The sequence below is a fragment of the Psammomys obesus genome, unplaced genomic scaffold, assembly GCF_907164565.1.
Source record: "Psammomys obesus unplaced genomic scaffold, mPsaObe1.curated_primary_1811, whole genome shotgun sequence".
Taxonomy (NCBI): Eukaryota; Metazoa; Chordata; class Mammalia; order Rodentia; family Muridae; genus Psammomys; species Psammomys obesus.
This window is the reverse complement of record NW_026590405.1, coordinates 6290968-6305314: the sequence shown is the minus strand read 5'-3', so window position 1 is coordinate 6305314 and position 14347 is coordinate 6290968. Positions and strand designations below refer to the sequence as shown.

Genomic DNA, 14347 nt, shown 5'->3' with positions numbered 1-14347 from the left:
AGCCTAGGCTGTCCTTGCACTCAAAATCCTCTTGCCTCCTGGGCCTCTGTGCCTCCCCAGGCCCTTCACCGCTCGCTCCTGTGTGGACCATCTCTCTTCCCACTCACTTTTCTTTCCTCATCACTGTTTCTAATTTCTCCCTCCCCTCCCCACTAAGGGAGCAGTGGGATCTCAGCTAGGCATTATGGGGGCAGCTAGCTGAGTAGACTTAATTATACTAATGTGTGAATGACTCACGTCTCGTCTCTTCCCTTAACTCTTGCAGTGACTGTTTAGATGTATGTAAGGAGGAGGCTTGTCCTGGGGACAAAGCACAGTGACAAGGTGCTCACGAAGCATGTCCGAGGAGCTAAGCTTGATCAGTCTCCCCAGCACAATTATCAGCAAAGTAATAATAAATTAACAAATGGTTTGGGAAATGTTAGGTCAGAGGAAGAACTAGAAAGTCTCCTCCACAGCTGTGTTAATGATCAAACTCACAGACTTTTTTAAAAAAAGGTTTATTTATTATGTATACTACAGGCCGGAAGAGGGCGCCAGATCTCATTATAGATGGTTGTGAGCCACCATGTGGTTGCTGGGAATTGAACTCAGGACCTCTGGAAGAGGCCAGTGTTCTTAATCACTGAGCCATCTCTCCAGCCATCTCTCCAGCCCACAGATGTGAACTTTAAAGGTAAGAATGGGGGCTCGAGAGTTGGCTCCGTGCTCAGGACACTGGTTGCTCCTGCAGAGACCCTGGATTAAATCACACATGTCGGCTCACAGGCATCCAAAGCTCCAGTTCCAAAGGCACCAGGATTGAGTGTGGCGCACAGACATACATACAGTCAGGGTGCTCACACCACATAAAATGAAAATAAACATAGGGTCTGGAGAGGTGGCTCAGCGGTTAAGAGCACTGGCTGCTTTTCCAGAGGACCCGGGTTCAGTTCCCAGCACTTGCACATCAGCTCACAACTGTCTGTAACTCCAGTTCCAGGGGATCTGACGCCCCCTTCTGGCCTCCACAGGCACTGGATGCAGGGCACATCCATCCATGCATGCGGGCAAAACTCATATAAATAAAAAAATAATCCTTTATAATAAGATAATAAAAAAGTAAATCTATAAAATAAAAGCAGACATGAAGCGGGGCCCGGCAGATGGCCCGGCAGGTTAAGAGGCTTGCTTGGCACTCCTGAAGACTTTGCTCCAGGGACTCACGTGGTGGAAGGAGAGAATTGGCCTCCTGACCCCCACACTTGTGCTGGGGCGCACTCACTCAGCTGTCAGGGATGACCTTCGGTTTTTCATTCTCCTGCCTTAGCTGCGTGTCATTACAGATGCGAGCCCAGTGCCCAGGTGTAAAGACCTTACCTAGTGCAACAGTTGAAAAGCAGGAATGTCGCCAAGGCAGGGGTCATCGGGGCTTCCAACTTTAATGCCAGCTCTCAGAGGCAGGAGGATCTCTATGAGGTCTGGGCCAGCCTGGTCTACAAAAAGTAGGTCCAGGGCTGGAGAGATGGCTCAGAGGTTAAGAACACTGGCTGTCTTCCAAAGGTCCTGAGTTCAATTCCCAGCAACCACATGGTGGCTCATAACCATCTACAGTGAGATCTGGTGCCCTCTGCTGGTGTGCAGATGTACATGCAGGCAGAATGCTGTATACATAATAAGTAAGTAAATTAAAAGTAAGTCCAGGACAGCCAGAGATAGATAGAAAAAAATTAAAAACAATAAGCAAGCATTGTAGCTGGTGGTTGCAGGGCCCTGGCTTCCATCTCCAGCTCTGCGCAACCAAAAGCCAAAATCAAACAGGAAAAAGCCTTGAATAGACATTTCTCCCACGAAGACATGCAGATGGTCCGCAAAACAGTGTCCAGCATCAGTAATCGCCAGCAAAAGGCAAATCAGGTCCACAAAAGCTTCCACTTGATACTCACTGGTAACGGCCCTTAGCCCAAAAATAGAAAGTGGTCATTGCTGGAGAGAGTGTGGGGAAACTGGGACCCTGCTCTCCCTCGCACAGGACTGGAAAACCGCACAGCCAGCGGGCTGGTTCTCCAAGCGACCCAGGAGCTTAAGTCTCTGTTTCCAGGTCTCCTGGGTACTGAAGACTTTAAGTACATCAGAGGATCTTTTAAAAGGACACACTCAGTGGGTCCTGGGCTCTGAGCAGCATTCTCAGCAGCTACAGGGAGTTCATTGGCTGATGAGCGGAAGAGCAACCGGTGTGCTTCTACGGTGGAGGGTTACCACGCCCTGACAAAGACGGGAATTCTGAGCCGCCGCCTGGGTGTGACGGTGAAGGCGCTGTGCCAGTGAAAGAAGCAGGGTCTCACAGAGTTAACCCGGTTTGGCCTTGATCTCTTCTTAGCCCAGGCAGACCTTGAACTAGCCCTCCTCCTGTCTCAGCCTCCCAAGCTAGGATGACAGGCCTGAGCCACCACAGTGGCCTGTACCCACTCTGCTGAAAAGCTCTGTCCAGGCCTGGCTCATCCGGTGCCCCTTAGTCTGGGGGCGGTTGCTCCCAGGGCATACGTGGCAATGCCTGCATGTTTTTAACATGTCTGGGGGTTTAACATGACCTGGTAGAGTGAGGCCAGGAATGATGCTTGGATCCCATAGTGCCCAGGAAAGTCCCCTACGTCAGGGGGTGCTGAGTCAGGAAGCCTTGCTGGAGACCAATCTCTGTGTTTGCTCTCTGTTCTCCCCTCCACTGTGTGTGTGTGTGTGTGTGTGTGTGTGCGCGCGCGCGCACGCACGTGCACGCACAAGCTCGAGCACATGTATGCATTGGCGATAGAAACCAGGCCTCCCTCACACATGCTGAGCACACGCATACCACTGAGCCACACCGGTGCCCTCCCCAACATGCAGTGGGGACCCTGGTGAGGAAGGCAGAGGAGAGAGCTCTGTGGGGCACTGACATTTACTCCCACACTTGAGTCTGATGTTGCCACTGTCCAGACTGTCCCCTGCAGAAATAGACATGGGACTTGCCGAGCTCAGAGTGCCTGGGTGTCGGCGTGAGGCCATGGGCACGAGGGCACAGCTCTTGGTTGTCTCCTCCCCGGGGAAGGCTGAGCTCCTGGTGCAGTTTTATCAGAGCACTGGGCCGTCATGTCTAAAGATAGCACATGGCTGTGGAGACTGCTGCCACTGTACCCCGAAGTGTGAGTTTACACGGGTGGGGTCGAGCTTGTCCTGTCACAGCAGAGGAGGGGAGTGTGACCTGCAGAACTGTGCCCTGGGCTCCTGAGGCAGGTGTCTTCTCTCACTTTCTTCTCTCTTCCCTCCCCTCTCTTCCTCCTTCCCTCCTCTCCCCTCCCCTCTCCTCTTCTCTCTCCCTCCCTCTTCCTGTCTTCCCTCCCTTCCTTCCTGGTCTTCTCTTCTCCCTCCCTCCCATCCTCCCATCCCCTCCCCCCTCCCTCCCTTTCCCCTCTGGCCCTCCCTCTCCCCTACCTTCCTCCTTTCCCTCCCTTCCTCCCTCCCTTCCCCTTCCCCTCTCTCCCCTCTTTCCTTCCCTTCTCTCTCCCCTCTCCCCTTCCTCTCCTCTCCTCCTCTCTCTTCCTCTCCTCCCCTCCTCCTCCCTTCCTTTTCTTCTCTTTGTCCTTTGGTTGGGAGCCTTAGCCTTTAATGGCTGAGCAGCTCCCCAGCATTTGTTTTGTTTTCAGAACAGGGTTTCTCTGTGTAGCCCTGGCTGTCCTGGAGCTTGCGCTGTAGAGCAGGCTGGCCTTGAATTCGTAGATCCTCCTGCCTCTGCCTCCTAGGCACTACCTGTTTTATGGGGTGCTGGCGATGAAGGCCAGCGCTTCCTGCATGCTGGCAAGCACTGTGCTGGGCGGCCCACATCCCCAGCCCTGCTCGGGTGGCTTTGGTGGCATGTTTCAGTGCTGCTGCCCCTGTGACTTCTTGGTGCAGGAACGTCCAGTTGGTGGCCGCAGCTGTTGATAATTAGTGAAACTGGGGAATTGAGTTGTTTGTGACAGGGTTGCACTGTATGTAGACCAAGATGGCCTTGAACTCACAGAGCTTCTACCTCTGTCTCCCCCCATCCCGTGCCCCACCATGCGGCTAAAGGTGTGCTCCACCACACCCGACTGAAATGTGTATTTTAATATTTGTGAGTCAGGGTCTCGCTCGTCATCCTGGTGTCATTTTACTCTTCGAGGCAAATTACAGAAAGCCTGCCCACCGTCTGAAGCCTTTTATGCTGATTGAACTGTCTCTCCCATACGCTGGAAATGCATAGACAGCGCGGTCACGGTGAGATAATTGGTACTCTGACTGGAAATGGAGAAAATTCCAGACAAGTGGAGCCTCTCCTGTGGTGGTGCCCGACATTTTCGCTCTCCACCTTGCTCTCCTGCCTGGTGTTCCCAGAGGCCTCTCCTGTTCCTTTGGGTGCCAGGAGCCTTCTTCGGCCTCTCTCCTGAGGCCAGTCTGCTGGCAGGCACACACGCCCTGTCCTTCATGCGTGCAGCGTGGCTGACAAGGTTCCGAGGCGAAGCCTTGCCTTCCTCTTTGTTGCACAGCCCTCTGGGTAATTCTTCCTGCCGCCCAGCCGTCCACTCCCTGTGCAGCAGCCGTCCATCCAAACACCTGTTCACCCATCACTCTCACTATGGACCACCGCCTGGCTGGGAACTCGGCACGTAGGCCAGGCTGGCTTGGACTCGCCTGCCCCTGCCTCACCAGTGCTGGAAGGAAAGATGCGCACCCCACGCCTGGCCCATCCACCCGTCCCTCCACCCCTCCACCCGTCCCTCATCCTACCCAGCCATCCAGTCACCCACTCACCGGCACCCCTACACGCATCCCTCCCTCCATTCACCAGTTCGGGTCCCTCCCCCATCAGGACAGTCGCCAGAAACACCCTTCCCACAGACCATCACACACCTCCCTCTCTCCCTTTAGTTAGCTCTGTTCAAAGGCCACCTCTCCAGAGAGAGGCCGAAGCCTGGGTGCAGCTCTGTGGAAGGGTGTTCCCTCGCCCGCGCAAGGCCTGGGCCCGTCCCGGCACACCAGCACAGCAAGCCCCAAACTGGCCTCACACTCTGCTCTTCAGCCAACGTCATTTTTCCTGATAACACAGAGGAGCGCTTGGGATTCCGCTATTTACTGCGAGGCTCCCCTTGTGGCATGAAACGTCCTCGATCTTACAGGTGGTGTCGGGGGCGTTAGCACTGCACATAGTAGGTGTTCAGGAAGTATGCGCTGAGCATACTCAAGACTCTAGCGTGGGATTTATCCAGACACGCTCAGTGCTGGCGCCAGCTGCGTCTTCCAGCTGTTTGTCCATGGTGGGTCGCAGGCCTAGAGTCCCAGGCTCTCGTGAAACACAGAGTCTGAGGTGGGATGCCCGCTGTGAGACAAATTCTACGTGGCTTGATGGGTAATGCGGATTATGACTGTTCTCTGCCTGTCTGTCTCTGTCTCTCTTTGTGTCTCTCTGTCTCTCTGTATATAATCCATATCCACAGCCTCATGCCTGCTTAGCTCCCTGCTCTCCCACTCACCTCCATCCCCAGCCTTGGCCCCAGGTTCTGAGCAGCCTTACCTGCTCTGAGGCTCACTCTCCCTACCTACACAGCTGCTCCCTCCTGAGGGGCTCTGACATGCATCTGTCTGCTCACTTCCCAGTGCCCACGAGTTCAGCCTTCGATACAGACCCTCGTCTGTTATATTTCTGCAGAGCTGCTCAGGGGTTGAGGTGGCTTTTTTTGGCATTTTGACAGTCACGAGAGCTTTATGCAAATGATATGCAAAGCAGCAGCTAATGAGCCCTGATTGCATTGGCCCTGGTGCTGGGGAACGTGTGGTTAACTGTGCCAGGGTGGGGGCAGGAGCAGCGAGGGTTTGGGGGGCTGGGCAAGAAGACACAGCAGGGGTGATGGAGGTGGGTGTCGCTGGGAGGGCATGAGGGCAGCTGTGTGCTTGGCATGACACTGTTCTTGTCTGAGCTGTCCCGATGAAGGGTGGAAACAAGGGCCGTAAGTCAGTCACGGGAGGACTGGGGCTGCACGTGGGGGAGGAGAAGGCTGTGAGTGGGGTGACTGGGGCCTCCCCAGGTCAGGCCAACATAGGGGTACCTGGGGAGAATGCTCTCCATGGAGAGAGAGAAGGTGACAGAGGGGTCTGTTCCCCCTACAGGGTCCCTGTGGTATGGGATGAGGTGGAGGGGTTCTGCTACAGCCCTGGGAACCCACGCTCTCCCTTTCCCCTCCCCCGTCCGCTGTGGCCCTCTCCCTGGAACACTGGGCACCTCTATCCCCTAGAACTGAAGATGACGGACATCTTGTCTCAATGTCCCCTGTGCCCACCACTTGGCTGATGCCTCGGGTGCAGTGACTGTTTTGCCTTTGATCTGCAGAGGGTGAGGACCGAACTTGGCCCTGAGCCTTACAGACTCCGAGTGGCCATTGCCAAATTTTCCAGTCGAGGGTTTCAGAATGTCGCAAAGGTCACTGATGGGCAGAGGCCCTTCTCTGCGCTTCCTTGAGTGCGACTTGGGAAAATAGCTTGTTCTCAGAGCCTGCTTCCTCGTGGGCACTGTGGCCTTCTTGTGGCTGGCAGGCCGCTGGGCCCTCTAGCGCGTGGGGGACTTGTGCCAACATCTCCAGTGTTGTGGTACTTCCTGCAGTCTGTGGCTGGCTTGGTTTGGCCGGTGGCAGTCTACTGGCTGACAGGGATTGGTGTGATGAATGTGGACGAGGCTCTCATCGTTATTAAGAATCAGGGCCTGGTGGTGCACAGCTGTGATCCCAGCCCTCAGGATGGAGCGGTCATGGCCAGCCTGGGCTACGGGATGAGGCCGAACCCAGACAGTGGAAGGAGAGAGCTATTGCCTGTCCTGTGAACTGACAGAAGTCCACCATAGCGTGGTGAGCATGGGCACACACACACACACACACACACACACACACACACACACACAAGATAAATAAATGTGGGGCTGGAGAGATGGCTTAGCAGCACTCATACATATAAATAAAAAGAAATAGTTGTAAAACATTTTTAAAATGTCAAAAAGCTTTTGGGTTTGTTTTTTTTTTTTGTTTGTTTGTTTTTTAAAGATTTATTTATTATGTATACAGTACAGTGTTCTGCCTGCACGCCAGGGAAGGGCGCCAGATCTCATTATAGATGGTTGTGAGCCACCATGGGGTTCCTGGGAATTGAACTCAGGTCCTCAGGAAGAGCAGCCAGTGCTCTTAACCTCAGAGCCACCTCTCCAGCTCTGTTTGTTTGTTTGTTTGTTTGTTTGTTTGTTTGTTTGTTTGTTTTGAGGCAGGGTCTCACTCTATAGCATTGGTGTCCTGGAGCTCACTATGTAGATCACACTGGTCTTGAACTCATGGAGATCTGCCTGGCTCTGCCTACTTAGTCCTGGGATGAAAGGCATATGCCACCACACCTGGCCATCATACATACATACATACATACATACTCAATATCCTGGATAAATAACTTCATTGTCTTTAGAAAAGTCATCATAAGGTCAGACTCTTAGTTCTATTGACCCCGTGTCGTTCCTTTTGAAATTGCCTTTTCCCTCTGACCTCCATTCTGATCATTCACCTCGGGGCTCATGTTTTAATGTCAGTCTTGTCATCTTGGAACACTCGACTCTCCCCTGAAACAGTCAAGGGCTGGTCATAGAGCAGGGTATCTGGCCTTCTAGTTAAGGGACATGTGTGAATCCAAATTGGGCCGTTTGTATTTCCGCCTCTGTGGAATTTTAGATTGGTTTTTGTTTTATGAATGCTTTGCCTGCTTGTATGCCTTGTATCACGTGCATGCCCAGTGCTCTTGGAGCCCAGAAGAGGGTGATAGAATTGGAACTGGAGTTAGAGTCAGTCATGAGCTGCCATATGGGTGCTAAGACATGAACTCTCAGGTCCTCTGCAAGAGCAGCCAGTGTGCTTAACCCAATTCTTTCTAGCCCAACAAAGAGATTTTTTTTTTTTTTTTTTCAAACAAAGAGGGCTGGGGATCTAGATAGTGTTAGAGCATTAGTGTCTCTCGTGTGAGGCCCTGGGTCAGTGCCCAGTACTGCAACCAGAAAAAAACAACAACCAAACAAATAAAAAAACAGACTCTCTGTTTGTTTGTTTGTTTGTTTATCAAAGCAGATTTTGGCTTCTGTTTTATTCTCCCTCTGTGGGGAGAAGTGCCGGGGATATCGGGAGCTTGTCCCACGAATCAGGGCTTCGACATGAATCTCAGCAGAGGAGGCTGGGGACCCACAGACCATGTGAGGAACCAGGAACAGAGAGTGCCTCTGGCTCTGAGCGTGTGCTGGGAGCAGCTGCAGGCAGAGGCGCTGTGCGCGCAGTAGAAGGCTACACTCTGCCTAACAGGTCACCAGGGAGGTCAAGGACAAGGAGGTGCGGTGGGGATGTGTATGGGGGAAGGAAAGAGTCTTGAGTCGTAAGCACTGGCACATTCCCGTGACTCCGAAGTGGGAGGTCTGTGCTCCAGCTCGGTCCCCTCTGTCCTTAGTGTGCCAGCAGCCAGTGCTCTCAGCTGCAGAGTGTGTTTCTCTCCCAGACAAGGCTGTGGGCAGCAGAGGAAGGGTTCCCGGTGACTGGATTCGGCTGGGGACAGAAGTCCTGTAGTCTTGCCTTATACCCTGGTCTCCTGTCCTCTGTCCGTCTCCTGCCACCGCTCCTCCTGGGTGTGTCACGGGGCTGCGTGGAGCCTGGAATTCAGAAGATGGAGGTGGCTGTTTGTCCTGTCGTAACTCCAAGAACAGGGACCGGCCAGCAGTGGGGGCGGGAGGGGCCCAGGGCCAGGGAGGGGCCCAGGGCCAAGGAAGGGCCAAGGAATGGCTCCAGGTAGCATCAGTCACAGTACGGAGTTTCGGGGTGGGAGGGTGGTGGGCTGGCCCTGCCCCGGGGCCTCCCTAGGCAACACAGCTGAGCCCTGAGGTGATGGCACAGGTCTAGGGTAGGGCACTGTGCTGCGTCACAGAGCGCCCTCTCTCCCGGGCTGAGGCGCAGAGCTGGGGTTGTTTAGGATGTTTGCACGTTGTGGGTTCTGGATTAGTGTGCGCACGTGTGCACGGGTCTTCCCGATGAGCGATGGCTGATGTTCGTGCACCTCGTGCGCCTTGTGCGCACAGGCGTGTGGGCACACAGCCTTGCGGAGATGCATGCATGCGAATTCACATACTAGAGTTTGTACATGCGTGTGTGTTGTGAGTACGAGTGTGTACCGACACACGTGGGCGCACGGGTCAGGTGAGCGCAGCGTTGCTTTAAGGGCATCAGAGACCTGGGCACCAACAAGCCAGCTGGGGAGCATCTACGACTCTGAGGCCCAGATCCAGTCTATAAAATGGAGTACTCAGGGTGTAGAGGCAGAAAGATCAGGAGTTCAAGGCCAGCCTCAGGTACATAGCAAATTTAAGGGCTACATGAGACCCTGGCAGACAAACACACACACACACACACACACACACACACACACACACATATATTGAAATAGCTCAGAGGTCGAGAGAGCACATATTGCTCTTCCAGAGGACCTGAGTTCAAATCCCAGCACCCATATCTGAGGATACTTCCAGTTCTGGGGGAACCAGTGCCTCAGTCTAGAACAGACCTAAATAAAATAAATTTTCAAAAAAACTAAAATCTGGGAGCTGTGGAGATGGCTCAGTCAGTAAAATACTTGCCTCAAAAGGCTTGAGGACCTGAGTTCAAGTCCCCAGGACCCACATAAGAACCAGAGAAACAGTGGTACGGGCCTATAATCCCAGCACTGGAGAGGTGTAGACAAGAGGACCCCAGAGCTCCACACGGCCAGCCAGTTCAGCCCAGCTGGTGAGCTCCCTGGTTGGAGGAGGACCCCCTTGTCTTAAAGGTTGTGAGGAGAGAAGCCGGGGGTTGTCAGCTGGCCTCTCCACACCCCTGCATTGAAAGACTGCCTTTGTTTGTTTGTTTGTTTGTTTGTTTGTTTGTTTTTGAGACAGGGTTTCTCTGTGTAGCCCTGACTGTCCTGGAGCTTGCTCTGTAGACCAGGCCGGCCTTGAACTCACAGAGATCCGCCTGCCTCTGCTGCCTGAGTGCTGGGATTAAGGGCGTGCGCCACGCAGCAGGCCAGTTATCCTTATTTTCAGAAAGGCGACGTGGTGGCTCTCCGGCACCCAGCGCTCCGGAGGCAGAGGCAGGAGGCCCTCTGTGAGCCTGCACAGGGAGCCGCAGGCTAGCCAGCACAACACAGTGAGACTGTCAGATGCAGATACACGAATCTGGGTAACGGATATGCACTCTCATGCTACGAGATTGGGTGTGGCAGATCTTGGGTGTGGGGGTCTGGTCACCGAGCCCTCACGATTGAGCTTACCAGGAGGTCTGGAGAAGCAGCGCGAGATGAGGCATGAAAGCCAGAGCTGGGGTAGCGCATATCCTGCGGGGAGGCTGACGGGACACCACCCGGCCAACCCGTGCTGGCCGCGGAAAGACGCGAGGTGCGCGTGCGCCTGGGTCACCGCGCCGTGGTGCAGAAAGAGGGCGTCCCCTGCCGTCCACCCGGGGAGGACGTCTGTGCGCAGCATTGCCCGGTTGCCATAGAAACGAGCAGCGGGCGGTGGGTGGCTGGGGAAGGAGGCGGGTCGGGAGGGCTGGGAGGGGGGAGGCCGGCGCGTGGGGGCGGGGAGCTGGCTCCTGCAGTTCGGGCGCTGTCGCCTCCCGAGCCAGAGCGCGCCGGAGGGGACCCCGAGGACGGAGCCCCGAGCCTGACGCCAGGGACCCCCCCGCCCCGCCCGCTACCACGGAGCAGGTGGCCGGCCAGCCCCTCCGGCCCTGGCCTGGCCCAGCGGGGACAGTGAGTGCCCACCTGCCCCCAGTTTGGTGCTCAGCCGGGCTCAGGTAGGCGATGGGGGTCTGGATAGGTCTGCGTGGAGAGTGGGGACCCCGCGCCCCGGCCTTCCTGCTGCTCGCACCTGGTGCTGGTCCAAGAGGCCCCGGGGGCCCAGGGACCTGCTCTCGGGACCGTCTGCTGTCTGTGGTCTTGTCTCTCCTCCTCTGTACCTCCTTCCCGGTCAGCACCACAGACGTGACTTTATAGCGCTGCCACACTCCCTGGGGGCAGCGGGCTCAAGGGGGAGGGTGGCAGGTCTGTGCCAGACAGGGAGGGGCCAGGCGTGGAGGGAAGCGCGCTTGTCCCCCCCCCCCCAGGGGTCTCCTAGTCGCTGGTCATTTGTCACACACCTGCCATCTGACACCAGACCCTCTGGGGTGACTTCTGGGTGGTCTGGACTGAGTCAGCGCAGTCCCTTCCCCTCCGTGCCCCTTTTGCCAGTGGGATGACCCTGCAACTCTCATGGGGGCTCCGGTCCCAACCCCCAGCCAGCCAGGGATTTCCATGTTGGGGCGGGCATGCTGTGGCCTTCCTCCCCCTCCCTGTCCCTCTGCAGCGGTGCTCCTGGGGACCTGCTCACTGCTACTGAGGGAGCAGGGACACTGCGGAGAAGCCGCACGCCACCGCCACCACCACCGCCACCGCCGCCGCTCTGGAGGAGGGGGCAGAGCAGAATGGGGCACTGGGATGCGCTGAGCAGGCATAGCCTGGAAACCCCGTTCAGAGGGCCAGATTAGGGTACCCGAGAGTGGGGTAGGGCTCTGCTTCTGTGTCCCTGTGTCGGCTGAGGCAGTGTGGGCCTCCCTCCTTACCCCTGGCGCTCAGAGGTCAGAGGACGCCGCAGGGTGGGCGCCCGCTGTGCTGGTTTCTGCAGAGGTCAAGTGCACAGTCTGGGAGCGTGGGTGCAGATTCTCGCCTTGAAATCAGGGCCGTGGACGTGAGAGGGGCTGGCAAGGGGGTGTGGATCACCCTCTCTGAACTGCATCCTCAGGCTCCCCTTCACTGAAGCCTTGAGCTGGTTTGCCCTGCCCTCTGCAGCCAGGCCCGCCGGCCTCAGGGCAGTCAGCTTGGCCTCCAGCCTGACCTCTCCTTCCTCCTTCCTGCCCTGTCTGCCCCATCCTCACCACCACCCCCCACCCCCCACCCCACCCCCGTTCTTGGCAAAGTTCAGTTTCTGCCTGATATATGGCCTACACTCCACGGCCACCAGACTCTGGAAGGGGGTCCCCTGGGGTTGTTACTCATCGCCAGCTGACTGCAGCCAAACCACCTGCTTAGAAACGAGGCTGAGACCCCACTTCCCCCAGGAGCTTCTTTCACACGAGAGAGAGCCCAAGGGAGGCCCTGGCACCCAAAAGCCTGGAGCTGAGAGGGGCCTGGGCTCCCCAAAACAGCTCCATGTCAGCTTCCCAGACCCCAGTTGCAGAGTCACCCCTTCACTCCTCTCGGCAATATCCCAACCACTGGCCGTTTTCCTGGCTCTGGAGTCACCGTGTTTCCACACCCACCTTCTCTCCCTGTAACCCCCTCTCCCAGGTGCCCTGCCTCTAGCTGTGAGCTACAAGGCTCTGTTCTCCTTGTCCCACCATAGGGCTTCTTGGTGAGCCATGGAAATGAAAAGCAATTCAGGTCTCCTGAAGGCCTGGCATCGCTGGTGGCCTCCTCCCGGCCCCACTCTTCCCACCCACTTCATGGTCCGCTGCGACGGCATAGCCCATAGAAGCCATGATTCTATCTTAGGGCCTTTGCGCTGGCTGGCCCTCTGGCTGAGCACTCCTCAGAGCTCTCTTCCTTACCTCCCTGGGCTCTTTCTTCAAATGTTACCTCAGAATGGCCTCCTCTGGCCTTCCTGCATTGAGTAGCGCTGTTCCTGGTACCAGCTGTTGTCCCCTGTCCTTTTCTGTGCTACCTTTCTCCACGGTCACAACCTACTATGTCATTCACTCGTGTTCTGGTTTCTCGTCTGTCCAACACCTTTAGGGTCTCATCCCTGCAGGCTGAGAGTTCCCTGCTGCAGCTTGCCTCGGTCCTGAGAGCCAAGGGAGGGCACGTGCACACACAAGGCCAGAGTCCCTGCCTCGGGGGCTGGTGAGCTCTGAGCTTTGGCAGAGGCTCTGGGATCTGGTCCCTGTGGTGGGGGAGTGGGGACAGTGTCCTGACCTGGGCAGTGGTCCAGGGGCCCAGTAGGAAAGGCGATATGACTCCCCTTGAGAGGCTAGAAAGTGGGGAGAGCCCTCACCACACCCCATCTTGCCAGCAAAGAGAGCCCATTCTCCCTTCTTTCTGTCACCTGGATTCTATACCGTGGGGGTGGGGGACCCACTGTGTCCCTAGCAGGGGCGTTACCCACGCCCACATAGTCAGCAGCCCTCGCTCTCCTCGAGGTGGTCGTGGATGCCCACAACCTCTCACCCAGGGGAAGCTGTGTTGATCTGTGGGGCTGGACATGCTGGCTCCTTCACCAGGGCGGGAGGGCGGGGCTGTGTCCTGGAGGGGTGTGCTTGCATGTGGAAGCTAGGATGGGTGGAAGAACAGGCAGGAGGCTGCCCTCGGATGATCTGCTAACCCCTTCTGCTGGTTCACCGAGCTGCTGGCTGCTCAGTTAGTGACCACTGGGCCCAGGCTCTCCCTGATGCCCCAAAGCACAGGTGAGGGTGGACTCGGCCTCCTTTGGGGGCAAGTGTCTGTGAATTTATCATTTCTGAGAGAAGCCCCATGGGAGCTTCAGGTAGATGCAATGAAGGTCAGGTGTTCAGTGTTTGTTTGTATGATTTTTGTTGGTGGTGGGAACAAGGCAGGTCTTCTGTAGCTCAGGCTGGTATAAACTAGCTGTCTGTGGAGGACAACTTCCAGCTCCTCACTCTCCTGCACTTCCCGGGTGCTGGGATAACAGGTGTGCGTCATTGTACCTGGCCAGCTCAACTTCTAGACCCAGAGAGAAGGCGAGAGGAAGCCAGCCCCGGGAGGTCCTGCATGAGACCCAACAGCTCAGAAGGAGCTCCGGGGGTTAGCCAAAGTGTTGGCCACAGCACCAGGCCTACCTCTGCCCACCGCGTTCGTGGCCCGCTGCTTCCCACGTCTGCTCCAAGATAGGTAGTGGGCACCTCCCTGCCAGCAGCTTCTCCACTGAGGAAACTGAGGCCTGGGTAGGTGAAGTGACCCGCCGAGGTTCTACGCCTGGGAGATGGCAGAACTGGAATTTGAACCCAGTCTTCAGTCCTCCGTGGCCTGTGGACAGTGTGCTGCCAAGCTGGGGTGCCCACACTGAAGGAGGGATGTGAGGAGGGCACTGGCCTGGCATGCAGAAGTCCCGCTGAGCACGTAGCCCACGGCTGCGTTCCTCACCCTGGGGAGGCAGAGGCAGGAGGACCAGAAATTGAAGCTCATCACCCACTGTGTAGTCAGTTTGAGGCAGCCTGGGCTACGTAAGACCTGTCAACAGCCACAGTGACATAAATGAGAAAAATGGACTTGGTCAGAACTGTGGGCTCCC

The 14347-nt window shown here is 56.2% G+C and overlaps 2 protein-coding genes across 3 annotated transcripts in view; one reads left to right on the top strand and one right to left on the bottom strand.

Annotated features, from left to right (window-relative positions):
- Rps10 (ribosomal protein S10) overlaps window positions 1-14347 on the bottom strand; it is a 70380-nt gene that overhangs the window by 36635 nt on the left and 19398 nt on the right. The window lies entirely within an intron of this gene.
- The window catches only part of Pacsin1 (protein kinase C and casein kinase substrate in neurons 1), a 43008-nt gene that overhangs the window by 14739 nt on the left and 13922 nt on the right, over window positions 1-14347 (top strand). Inside the window, exon 1 of one of the 2 annotated variants that reach the window (XM_055607246.1) lies at window positions 10659-10862. The exons of the other annotated variant lie outside the window; for it this stretch is intronic. The gene's annotated coding sequence lies outside the window, so the exon portion shown is untranslated. Of the gene's footprint in view, window positions 1-10658; window positions 10863-14347 lie in introns of those variants that run through there. 2 annotated transcript variants of the gene reach the window in all.